The sequence below is a fragment of the Lycium barbarum genome, chromosome 12, assembly GCF_019175385.1.
Source record: "Lycium barbarum isolate Lr01 chromosome 12, ASM1917538v2, whole genome shotgun sequence".
NCBI lineage: Eukaryota > Viridiplantae > Streptophyta > Magnoliopsida > Solanales > Solanaceae > Lycium > Lycium barbarum.
The window spans coordinates 79,373,647-79,387,942 of NC_083348.1; the positions used below are offsets into that span (position 1 = coordinate 79,373,647).

At 38.9% G+C, this 14,296-nt stretch overlaps 1 pseudogene; it reads left to right on the forward strand.

Moving 5' to 3' along the window:
• Positions 1-14,296, forward strand: part of LOC132625234 (GDSL esterase/lipase At5g45670-like) — a 29,189-nt pseudogene that overhangs the window by 7,753 nt on the left and 7,140 nt on the right.

A 14,296-nucleotide genomic window follows, 5' to 3' on the forward strand; every position in this document is an offset into this window, starting at 1 on the left:
TTGGGCTGTCAACAACCGATCTCTAATCACCTTGACCTTTTCTATTGCTTGCTGGACCAATTCAGGGCCCACTAATTGTGCTTCTCCTACTTCGAACCATCCGATTGGAGATCTACATTTCCTTCCATATAACGCTTCGTATGGAGCCATTTGTATACTAGAATGATAGCTGTTGTTATATGAAAATTCAATGAGGGCTAAATGATCATCCCAGCTTCCACCAAAATCTAACACACACGCCCGGAGCATATCTTCTAAGGTTTGAATGGTACGCTCGGCTTGCCCATCGGTCTGTGGATGAAATGCTGTGCTAAATTTCACTTGCGTGCCCAAACCTTCTTGAAAAGACTTCCAATACTTAGCTGTAAACTGTGCTCCCCTGTCTGTGATAATAGACAATGGTATGCCATGGAGCCGCACGATTTCCTTGAGATATAGCCTTGCATAGTCTTCTGCTGCGTATGTTGTTTTGACTGGAAGGAAATGGGCTGCTTTCGTCAATCTATCCACGATCACCCATATCGAATCATACTTACCCCGAGAGCGAGGTAATCCCACAATGAAATCCATGTTGATCACTTCCCATTTCCAAGTAGGTATTTCTATAGCCTGCAATAAGCCTCCTGGCTTCTGATGCTCAACTTTCACTTGTTGGCAATTTGGGCATTGAGCTACAAATTCCGCTATATCTCTTTTCATACCATCCCACCAATACATTATCTTTAGATCATGATACATTTTGGTCGCACCTGGGTGGATAGAATACCGAGTACAATATGCTTCTGCTAAGATTCGTCGGCGCAGGTCCGCCACATTTGGCACGTATAATCTCCCTCGATATCTGAGAACCCCATCACTAGAAACTTCAAACGAAGAATTTTCCTTTCCATAAGATACGTCTCTATAATGACATAACTGAGGATCTTCGCGTTGCCGTTCTTTCACTTCCATAACCAAGGACGAAACTGTAGAATCTTTGATACTAGTACCTGCCTCACCCCCATCAAGCACACGCACTCCAAGATTAGCCAACCGATGTATTTCTTGAACCATTTCTCTCCTTTCCGGAGGGACTTCGCATAGACTTCCCATCGATCGGCGGCTAAGTGCATCGGCTACTACATTGGCCTTCCCGGGTGGTACAAAATGTCAACATCATAATCTTTTAATAGTTCTAACCACTGCCTCTGTCGCAGATTCAATTCCTTTTGCTTGAAAATATATTGGAGGCTTTTGTGATCTGTATAGATATCCACGTGCACACCATACAAGTAATGTCTCCACATCTTTAAGGCATGAATGACTGCAGCCAATTCGAGATCATGTGTGGGGTAATTCTTTTCATGCTTCCGCAATTGCCTCGATGCGTATGCAATAACCTTATCATGCTGCATCAATACACATCCTAACCCGACACCCGAAGCATCGCAATACACCACGTAACCATCTGATCCTTCTGGAAGTGTTAAAACTGGAGCTGAGGTTAACCTGTCTTTCAACTCTTGGAAACTACGCTCACAAGCGTCGTTCCACTGGAATTTAGCCGCCTTCTGGGTTAGTTTAGTCAATGGGGCTGAGATAGATGAAAAGCCCTCTACAAATCTCTTATAATATCCAGCCAAACCCAGGAAACTACGAACTTCTGTGGGCGTCGTAGGCCTTGGCCAAGTTTTCACCGCTTCAATCTTTTGAGTATCAACTCGAATACCATCATCGGAAATAACATGGCCTAGAAATGTCACCGAATTTAGCCAAAACTCGCACTTTGAAAATTTCGCATATAATTCCCGGGCTCGAAGAATGCCTAGAACAATCCTCAAATGATCTGCATGTTCCGATTCCGTGCGAGAATACACCAGAATATCATCGATAAATACGATCACGAACAGATCCAAGAGAGGCCTGAATATGTTGTTCATCAAATTCATAAATACAGCCGGAGCATTAGTCAACCCGAATGACATCACTCGAAATTCATAGTGGCCATATCTCGTTCTGAAAGCCGTTTTAGGAATATCCGTCTCTCTAACTCTCACCTGATGGTAGCCCGACCTCAGATCTATCTTGGAAAATAACTTGGCACCCTGCAATTGATCGAACAAATCATCAATCCTTGGGAGAGGATATCTGTTCTTTATCGTCACCTTGTTCAATTGCCTATAGTCAATACACATTCGTAGCAAGCCGTCTTTCTTTCTCACAAACAAGACCGGTGCTCCCCACGGTGATGAACTAGGTCTAATGAATCCCTTCTCGAGCAAGTCCTTCAACTGTACCTTTAGTTCTTTCAATTCTGCCGGAGCCATCCGATAAGGAGGAATAGAAATAGGTTTTGTGTCTGGCAACACATCAATAGCGAACTCAATTTCTCTTTCTGGTGGAAGACCTGGAAGTTCATCCGGAAATACATCTGGGAATTCATTCACCACCGGAACTGACTGAAAAGTTGGCGGCTCTGCCGCAGTGTCATGAACCCGAACTAAATGATAAATATAGCCCTTTGCTATCATTTTCCTCGCCTTGAGGTAGGAAATAAACCTACCCTTCGGCGATGCTGCATTACCCTTTCATTTAAGCACGGGCTCTCCCGGAAATTGGAATCGAACCATTTTTGTCCGGCAATCAACATTTGCATAACACGATGCCAACCAATCCATACCCATGATTATATCGAAGTCAACCATCTCTAGCTCAATCAAATCAACTTGGGTCTGACGATCACATATCACAATAATACAATTTCTGTATACCCGTCTTGCTATCACGGGTTCACCAACCGGAGTGAGTACCTCAAAGGGTTTAATGGACTCGGGTTTCACCCCAACACAGCCGGCAACATATGGAGTAATATAAGAAAATGTAGATCCTGGATCTATCAACGCATACACCTTACGGGAGAATATGGACAATATACCTGTGACAACATCTGGGGAAGACTCAAGATCCTGTCGCCCCGCTAGAGCATATACACGAGGCTGAGCAGCACCTGAAGTGGATACTCCCCCTCTACCTGCTGTCATCTGGGGAGTCGGTGTTCTCTGGCGTGCTGATGAAGAACCCGCTGCTGAACCTATGGGCTGAGTCCCAGCCCTATCTCTCGCTGAGGGGCAGTCCCTCATCATGTGACCGACTTGCCCGCAGGTATAGCAAGCATCCGACCCTAGGCGACACTGTCCCGAATGCAACCTACCGCACTGATTACACCGCGGTACTGGGGGCCTCTGCTGACCCTGATCTCTCCTGGACTGAGAATCTGAGGCTCTCGAACTCTGTCCCTGTCCCGGCTGAAAAGAACGATCGAACCTCCTATCTGAGAATCTGGGGGGCGCACTAGTCGCGGACTAACCTGAGTGCCTGGGATGTGTCTGTCTCGGTCCCCCTCTATACTCACTGCTCTTTCCCATAGATCTAGCCCTCTTACCCTGTCTTCTGTCACCATCACGATCACCTCCTTGCTGTCGTTGTCGGTCCTCGAGATTCTGGGCATGGGCCTGTATCTGGGAAATATCCATCCCGTCTTGCAAGGAGGCCGTCAGACAATCTCTGTACAAATGTGTCCCTAGGCCACTCACAAACCTGTAAACCCGGTCTCCCATGTCTGCCACCATAGCTGGAGCATATCTTGCCAATGAATTGAACTGCATACTATACTCTCGAGCACTCATGCCTCTTTGTTTTAAATTCAGGAACCTGTTCGCTCTAGCTCGGCGGACCTCGGGTGGCAAATAATGGCGAGTAAAAGCATCTACAAACTCTTGCCAAACCGGAGGAGGAGCATTCTCCCCTCTTGATAATACCCAATTGTTGTACCATAATACCGCCAAGTCCCGGAGTCTATAGGATGCCAACTCTGCGGATTCAGTCTCGGAGGCATGAACAACCCTCAATGGCCTCAATATATCATCGATAAAACTTTGTGGGTCTTCCTCTGGCTTTGACCCGAAGAATTCCGGAGGATTTAGACTCATAAAATCACGGGCCTTTGTACTTGCTGCCCGATCACTTGAACCCACATTCTGTCGTTGTGCTTGTGCAGCCACCAACTGGGTCAATAACTGAATAACCTCGGTCATTTGTTGGCCCGAAGCGACCGGCGGAGGAATTGGAGCTGGGGCTCCTGCTTGCCCTTCCACATTGGGCAAGGTAGAAGAAGAAACGGGAGTGGCATGCGAGGAAGTGGCATCCTGAGCCTCGCTCTGTCCCCACTCAACTGGAGGTTATCGGTTGGTGCCTTCACCGGCGGTATTTAATATCACGCGGATTTGTTTCTTCTTTGGCGGCATCACTGAAATCATAACGCACAATTAGAATAAAGGAAATCTTACATCACAGTTCTATCGCACGATCTTGTAGAAGAAAGATGGTCATTTTTCCTAAATGCCCTGTAGCCTCTTGTTTATCGATGTGGCGCGCAACTGATAACGTCCAAATCCACCCTATTAATTAGAATGGGCACGGTCGTATGCAAATATAATTTACCCAACTATGAGTCGGGGTCGAATCCCACAGAGAACAATATGTAAGCGATTAGGAAAAGTAGGAATTTTCACCAATAATAGCTAAAGCCAAACGATAGATAACATTTTGGTTTTGTTTGAGAGAAAATTATAACTAATGCAAAAATGTAAACTAACCTAGAAAGCAAGTAAAATGATCAATGGCCACAAGCATGGATACAAGGGAAACTACGCTCAAGTAACGATCCAATGTACTTCATGATTTACAAATAATAGTGAGTTTATATTACTTAGCCTCGGATAATGACTCTAAATTAGCTTCTTCCGAAGACTAACTAGACTACCTATTTGAATATCCCTAAAGCAATTAGGAGCATTAAGAACACCCGAATATGGCTACAAGTGGTGTCGCCTATCCCTAGGTCGATTTCCATTAGATGAGGGTTAACACCCCAAATTCTTGTTAATTAATCTTTCCCAATCCCGAGTTTGCCTCTTCCAAGTTTAAATCGAAATAAATGGGCAAGTCTTAGGGTTAGCTACTCCCTTAAGAATCATTCAAAATGAGATTAATTAAAGAAACAATAACCCACTTCATTAGGAATAAAATCATTCAACACATAAGCAAAACAAGATATTCAATCCAAACTTAAACAATATATACTTCCATAAACAAGGTTCAAGTATTAAAATGAAATACTACACACATAAATATTCAATACAAAGCAAGAGTAGAAGAAATGGGTAAAGAATTTCTCATTGGGTGCCTCCAAATCTTCTCTTCCAAGGTGTTGGTGATGAACCCTAGCCTCCAAGAACTTAGTGTTGTGCCAAAGATGATATGTTTTTGCCCCCTAGTCTTCCTTTTATGTTTCCCAATTTTTCCAAGTCCAAAAAATGACAAAATATGCCCCAGATTTTCGTTTTTGCAGTTCTGCCCGTTTTTTGCGAATCTGTCCCATTTTTGCAAAACTGTCCAGTTTTGCAAATCTGTCCAATTTGACCTCTTTTTGACTTTATTTTCACTTGGTTTCTTCCGATCACTTATAAATCATATAAAACCTGTAAAATAGATGTAAATGATATTAAATGCACTATTTTCTCAAGCAAACATAGCAAAAATATAAGATTAAAGAAGAGATAAGTTGGTAAAATACCAACTTATCAAACCCCCAAACTTAAACTATTGCTTGTCCTCAAGCAATTCGAAACATACAATCTCTTTCGAAGAAATCGACTCAATAGTGCACCAACATCATACCAAGTTAAAAAGTCTACTTTAAGCACAAAAACGTGACTTTGATTGGTACCAACAATTAATTCAAAACATATGAATCACCAACTTCTTCTTAAAAACTTCATTTTCCTTTCAAGTGCTCAAACACCAAATTAATCAAAGTAGCAATCAAGTCATGACACTAAAGCTTCAAAATTTGTCTCCTTATCGCAAAACAACTTTCTTTTGTTCATTCCTCTCAATTGGAAAATGAAACACTTTCACAACTTAAATTCTCATGTGCCCTCACACTCAAGAGAGAATCCCACACTTAGAAAATGTAATTCAAAACACAAATGGGATATTAAATAGAAAGAATTAACTCTCTTCTCTCACAAAGATGTTCAATTGCACAAGCAGTACCATAAGCTTGCCCTTCATGTATTTCTCCACTAATATAGACACACTTGGTTCAAAATCAATTAGGACTTAAAGGGTTGTAATGTAGGCTTTTAGTTAAGGTAGGGACATAATTTGGAAATAGTGACTCAAAAACCTCCCTAAGCACTACAATTTTCAACAATCAAAGCACACTTCCTTTCAAGCTTTTCCACCATTTTTTTCATTTTTCATTTCGCCAACTAGTCTTCCCTTTATTCACAACTCTTTATTATTCCTTTCTTTATTTTTATTTTTTTCTTTTTCAAAATAACAAGGAAGTTTCCAATTTTTTTTTCTACTACTTCATTTTTTTTTCTTTCACCTTAAAGTAACTCCCACATCACAACTTTTTCCAACTATCACCCTCAAACTTAGGCTTTTAGCCTACGTTTGCACTTTCAACGCACTTAAGGAGGTAGGGTACCAAAAGATAGATCAATAAAGAACAAAAGGTTAAAACTTGTAACATGGTTGCCAAAGAAAAGGTTAAAGGCTCAAACGGGGTTGACTAGGGAAAATATGCAAGGGTAGGATATTTAAGGCACAAAAGCGGTTCAAGGAAGGCCTAACATCATTTTTCAAACCAAGTGTAGTCTAGGATTTCGCCTTGAAACTCATTCCGGGCAAGTTCTAGACCACAAATAATGCAAAAGAACTCACAAATAAACCTCATCACACATGGCACATGAAAACTCAAGTAGAATATGTATCCAAGAACCAATTGAAACAAATGAACTCAAAAAGTCACGCATAGCCTAAAGAGACTAATTAGTGAAAGTAAGAGCCAAAAATTAAATCTAAAAGTCACAACAAGAAACCTTACTTCAATCATTTTTCTTTTTCAAAAATCAAGAGTTCATATGTTAAGGTTTAAATAAGTTGGTACCAAGCAAGCCAAAAATTAGCCAAGGGGTAAAAAATCACATCCCAACACCATTTTTACTCCTAAACTACCTAACTAAGAACGGAAATAAAATAACAAAAGTTTTTACTCCTAAACTACCTAACTTAGAACGGAAATAAAATAACAAAAGTGACTAATCCACAACATGCAAAAAGAACGAAATTTTCAAGAATTTGAGCAAGTTCCATTTGTAACGTTTATCCACAGCCACACCAACAGTCACAAAATAAACCCGACAAGGGCACACAATCAAGCATAACCAAAATATAACGTGCTACCACATGCCACCCCCAACTAAAAATATTGCAGTGTCCTCATTGCACATAATCAAAACAAAACATAAAAATAGATTTTTTTTTTGTGCAACTGGACAGTTTTGCAGAAACTGGACAGTTCTGCAGAAACTGAACAGTTTTTGCAACTGGACAGTTCTGCAGAAACTGGACAGTTCTGCAGAAACTGTTCAATTTTGCAAAAACTGGACAGTTTTGCAAAAACTGTGCAAAACAGTTCTGTTAACAGTGCTGCAATTTTCAGCAGCTACTGGTTTGGAGCTGTCCGGAAATCCAACCTGCTCAAAACAACTCCAAAAATGATACATATACGTTCATACATACAAAATGACCCTTCCATGAGACCATACAACCCACATCGAGTATCTACGAGCCTCTATGAACTGACACATATACAACTGTACACAAAATATTATCATAGGCACCTCCGGAGCAATGGTGTGCTTTTAATCGGCTGGCAACTCTAGGAATCTGGAGCAACGTCTCCTCCCTGCCTACCTGTGGGCATGAACACAGCGTCCAAAGAAAAAGGACGTCAGTACGAACATTGTACTGAGTATGAGAGGCATAAAAAATGAAGAAAGACAATGATAATATAATGTGAACGTCAATATGAAACATCTGAATCTGAATGGCAATCATAAAAGGAGTATTGCATGTTGTCTTACTCATACTCATCATAATCTTATATATGCATAATATGCAAGCTGCCCGTCCATATCGGAACGGTGTGATAATCAATAACATTAGCCCACGTCCAGGCCTCCCGCGTCCGGGGTACCATCTCATGCCGCCCACTAGTGGTGTCTGCCCATGCCAAAAGGTCATGGTGTATCCGTATAGCTGCCCGCCTTGGCGGTGACTGCCCGGCCAACTAGGCGCGGTGTAATATGATCATGACATGCTCATCAAAAATACTTGTAATAATATGCTTATTATAATATGCTTATTATAATATGCTTATCATAATACATGCATAAGACTCGAGATCAACTATACTCTATCGGGGTGACGTAAGGTCATGATTTCTCCGATTTCATTATGGAGCAATTATTGACATTCTGCCTCACCTTGAAGGAATTAGAACATAAGGTGAGTGTAAGCAATAAATAACATCACTATCAATATGGCATCATCATATCATATCTCTAATCTTATATAGACATTTATGAATATAGGCTTCTAGCTTTCCGGAAAATAGGAACTCATGAAGAGGAAAAGAACTTATACTATAGGATTCATGCCATTGGAAAGAAAGGACTAGCCTCACATACCTTTGTCGTTTAGCTAAGCTATCGGTCTCTCGTTCACCTCCGATGTTACGTCGTCACCTTCATTAAAGAATGCGAGGTACATTAGCTAAATAACTATGAGAACGCATCGTTTTTTCTAGGAAAAACTGGGCAGCACTTCCTTTGTTTATACTACTTTTCCCATGTTCTATATCAACTCCCAACATTCCCAATGCTACTCACAATATCACAATCAACAATCATTATCTATGTGCATTTAGCAAAATTCACCATTTCTCTCCAATTTCATCACATTTATGGTTATAGGTTCGATATCGTATTTTCCCACGTATCACATTTATCTCAGGGTTTACAAGTCCTTTATAACCTATTCATACTCACAACACCCTATAATCCATGATTCAATTCAACTACTAACCAAACATGACACTATTCACTCTTGAATGACCCATTTGCTATGCTTCTCTACAAGTCGAGTACCTTAACCTTCCAATATCTTAAACAACATGTAATAGTCATGAAACTTACCTTGAATGATGGTTGGACAAGCCTTGAGTGGAGTTTTCCCTTCTAGCACCAAAACCCTACTTTCCCTCTTTGGATTTCCTTGAGGAAGATGAACCTTACTTGGGTTTCATACACTTTGATTTATGGATTTGATGTTGTTAATCTTGGTTTCCCTTGATTTTTCTTGTGGATGAAAGTTTGGAGAGGGTTCCAGAGGTTTTAGGACTAAAATGGTGAAAAAAAAATGAGTTAGAACGAAATTGGGTCTATATATAATTGTCCAGAAGATTCTGGACTGGCACAACATGCGACATTATGTGTGTGTCGCATGTAGAACATGCGAGTCGCATGTTGTGTCGCAGGTCATGCCAGTTGATCAACTCTCACTGGCACAACATGCGACACTATGTGCGAGTCGCATGTCGAACATGCGAGTCGCATGTCGTCGTCGCAGGTCATGCCAGAACGTGGTGAACTATCTGCCGTAAAGTGGCTATAACTTTTGATCCCGATGTGTTGTAATGGTCCACAACCTATGGTTGGAAAGATAGTTCAATTATCTACAACTTTTATACTCTGGTGTTTTTCCCAAATTCCGACTTAAAAATGGAGTTTTGGTCCCTACAAACCAGATCCTCCGAAAGTGTTTCCTTAACTCGCCCTTTTTGGATGGCTTGTGCCCATATTTGGCTTGTGGGTACTTCTTGAAACTCACTTGGATCCTAATTACCAACATAAGGGGCATTATAATTCTTCTCCTAAATATCTTTAAGACATCGCTAGTTCGATACTCGAAATTGTCCTTCGCCAGTCGATCCACTGTGCGCGAACGAAAATTTTCCGGGGTGTAACAGACGGGGGCAAAAGCTTTCCAATATTAACCCTCTAAGCATCCGTATGAATGTATATATGCGAAGTATACTCAAATATACATAATATATACACAATCCACTGGTCTGTTTTGAATTTCATGTCATATATGTCTTGCCTTATTTAATGGTTACGTATATTTCTAATTCTTTATCTTTTTTTTTTTTTACATGTACACTTTGGGAGCAAATTGGGGTCTTTGTAAAAGACTTTCGTTGCTACAAGAAGTCTCATTTTGAGACTTGATATTGCCGCTAGATTCAGAACCCTCATTTATTCCACATTGGATTCACTCCCCTCTTAAAAACATCCGGCAGAATTAAAAGAGGGGAGCAGAAAGGCGTCAATTGCATTAGGATTGATTAACTGTTTGTTTTCTCATATGTGTTTGGTTTAAGATTGTTGATTTTAGAAAACCTATTTTAGTGGGCTAATTGGGATGTTACTTCGGTAATAAGGAAAATATTTTAGTTTCTTTCATGACTCTAGGAGAGCTTTCTTTTGATCGGATAAGCTAGTTGGACATTATTTCGGTATAATATAGAAATACTTTGATTCATATTATGACTCTAAGAAGGCTGTTAACCCCAAAGAAAAATTAAAATTATACCCAGATCTCCATTGATGACCTGTGCATGCATACATTATATACGTATATGTACTACGTGCATATAATTTGGGAACATTGAAATATTGAAAAGAATGAATTAATAAACCTTTTAAAATACTGTAAAAAAAAATTAACAATATACAGATATCGGATCGGAAAGGAAGCATTGTAGAATATTTATAAAGTTATTTTCAAATTTACACTAGCCATTTATCTATCTTATCTGGTCATTCAATATATTTTTTAAGTTGTTAAAATCAATTAATATCTAATCATTGAGTTGTTAAAATCAATTAATATCTAATCATTGAGTTGTTTCAAATATTTATAAAACATGGCACAATCCCGTACTTTCTTTAGTTTACTTATAACTAAAGTCTTTTATGCAAATTATTATCTTTTCTACAAGTCTTATTTTAAATAGCATATTTATATTTCCATTATAAACCTTAGCAATACTTACAAGCTATTTTATTAAATATTTAAAATATTATATTTGCATTTTTAGCCTTAATTAATTAACATAAGTCCGGTCGGTTAACCATTGTTAATGAATTTTAAAGGGTGCCTAATACCTTCCCTTTAGATTAGTTGAACCCTTACCTGAATCTTTTGGTTTCGTAGACACCAAAACGGAGTTAACTTTAGAAAATAACTTTAATAAACTTTAGGTGTCCTAACTCACCATAAGTAATTAGGTGGCAAATCCTTAACTTTAATTAACCCCGGAATTACCGGGATGTTGTAAACCATTTTGACTCCGGTTAAAATGGGGTATAACAATGACTAACACAGCAAGCACACATAGAAGGAAGATGCACATTGGATCTCCTCAAATTCAAGTCCACAACAACTTTGTTTTTAAAAACTTTCCATAGGAAAAAAGAAACCTTGAATGGAGATTTTTTGTGCCACATCATTGTATTGATCAAAGAGGGATTCTGAGCCATTCTCACATTATTCCAAGCAGATTTACAACTAAATCTCCCATGTGTTGTGACTGTCCAAATAGGATTGTCTTTTAGATTGGGAGAATTAATAGTAATTCCTCTGATTTGGTGTACAATATGCTCAGGCGGCTTCCTCTTGAGCTTTTCCACATTCCAGGTTCCATCTTCAATATATTCAGCCACAGTGCCTCTTACCGAAGTATTAGCATCACCAAACTGGGCTAGATCCCCCAAACCAGACCAGTTATCCCACCAAAAACTTGCATTTCCTTTGTTGATTCTCCATAATATAAGATGATCAATTTTCTTTTTAATCTCCATCATCCTTCTCCAATTATGAGATTGTGAGTAACTCCATTTCCTAGCCACAGGATGAATTCTTCTAGCATATTTGGCCTTCGAAAATTCTGCCCACAATGACTCCTTAGTTCTGAAATGCCACCACAACTTGGCAGAGAAAGACTCTGAAATATCCTGCAAGGACCTTATACCAATGCCACCTTCTAAAGTAGGCATACATAAACTGGACCATTTAGCCCAATGATACTTATTCTTGCCTTCATTGTTGCCCCATAAAAAGTTAGCAAAAATTTGCTCCATTTATTTGAAAATAGTTTTAGGTGGTTTACAAATGGCTAGAAGATGCACAGGCATAGCTGAAAGCACATGTTTAATCAAAACAATTTTCTCTCTTGTTGATAATCTTCCATAATTCCAAGAATTTACCTTCTTGATAGTCTTGGTTGCCATATCAGCAAAATATTGAATAAGCTTCCTTCCTTGAAATAAAGGGCATCCTAAGTAGGTGATTGGAAACTCTTGCCTTTGAACTTGAAGAATACTCTCCACAATTCTGCTCCTCTTGTTAGAAGTCTTCTTATCCATTATAAAGCAGCTTTTATCTCCATTGATCTTCTGTACAGAATTAGTGGAATAATCCTCAAGAACCTTCATAATTAGATTCAAAGTCTTAGGTTTTCCCGCACAAAAAATAATCAAGTCATCAGCATAAGCTAAGTGATTGATTTTAGGTCCAGTTGCTTGCATAGTGAAGCCTTTGAACCTTGGATTATTATACAGTTCATTTAACATGCAAGATAAAGATTCTGCAGCAATTATAAATAAGGCAGGTGAAATAGGGTCCCCTTGTTTCACCCCCCTTTGAGACTTGAAAAATCCATGCCTCTTCCCATTAACAACCACACTATACCAATTGTTAGCAAGCATATTCCATATAATGAAAATCACTTTTTCATCAAATCCCATTTTCCTCATGACAGCACCCAAAAAATACCAAGAGAGTCTGTCATAAGCCTTATTCATATCAATTTTAAAAACAACATTACCCCCATTATTCTGACGCTTCATGTCATGAATAATTTCCTGTGCTAACAAGACATTTTCACCTATTGCCCTTCCTTTGATAAAACCACTTTGATTTGAGGAGATAATCTTTGGAATAATTGTAGAAAGCCTTTCAGAAAGAACTTTTGAAATAATTTTTTGAGTGACATTGCTAAGACTGATAGGCCTAAAGTCTGAAAAGGTTTGAGAAACATCAATATTAGGCAATAATATCAAACAAGTATTAGTAAAAATGGAGTATTTGGCTGTTAAATTTTCCACGTTGGCTGAGCTAGGGAATTGACTGCATGTGGTCCCTTATACGGTCTTGGACGAACAATCCTCATCTCATGATTATATCAATCCTTATATGGCCCGATCGAGTTCTATTTTCATAATATATATGAAAGCCAGATCGATCGATGCCTATTATTATGTTTTCCAATGTCTGGTCCACACGTTATATTGTCCCAAGACGCCAAATGTTCAATCATGAGTGTGTGATGTCGATCTCACATCATTGAGTGAATGGACTATTAAATCATTTTTAGAGTTAGTCTTGAGCAATATGAGTAATACTCACCTCGTGAGCTAATTTTCACAATCGATTGAATTAGGCCCTAGGTTCATTAATTTTTTTAGTGTCAGCTTCCTGCAGACAATTGACTTGATTTATCTCCCTGTTTGCAGCGGAACTCCTAGATTTTGATCATTACATTCCACCGTTTGTAGGTGCACAAGATAGTGAAATCTTAGAAGGTGTAAATTATGCATCTGGTTCAGCTGGAATTCGCAACCATAGCGGAAGTCATCTTGTAAGTGTAATTTGTTATACATGTGCTACATTCCATGCATCCAAGGCAAACATGCATGTCCAATACTATATCATAATAACAATTCCTTTATTGCACATTTTTTATCTTTCTTTTTGGACATGAACAATAGTAAATGAGAAAAATATAAGGAATTTACTTAGAAGATTTTCTTCTCTTTTTTTCCCTTCCTATTATCGTTATCAGGGTGATCGGATTCACTTGGACAGACAATTGAAGAATCATAAAGTCACAATTTCACGACTTGCTAATTTACTGGGTAATATAACTTCAGCCAAAAATCACTTGAATAAGTGCCTCTTCATAGTAGGAATAGGGAGCAATGACTACATCAACAACTACTTGATTCCTGAAATATATCCCTCAAGTCATTTGTACACACCAAGCGAATATGCAACTGCCTTGATAACTCAATAATCACAACATCTGAGGGTTAGAATTTCCTTATTTATGTGCATCATTCTATTCATATATAATAAGTTAATAGAAGTTGAGAAAAAAAAAGGACAAACAAATAAGAGAAATTTCTTGACCCCTAATACAATTAGTAGAGGAAATTTCTTGTGTCATTTTTAAAAATGTCAAATTTGCCCACCTATATGTACAGAATTACTCATA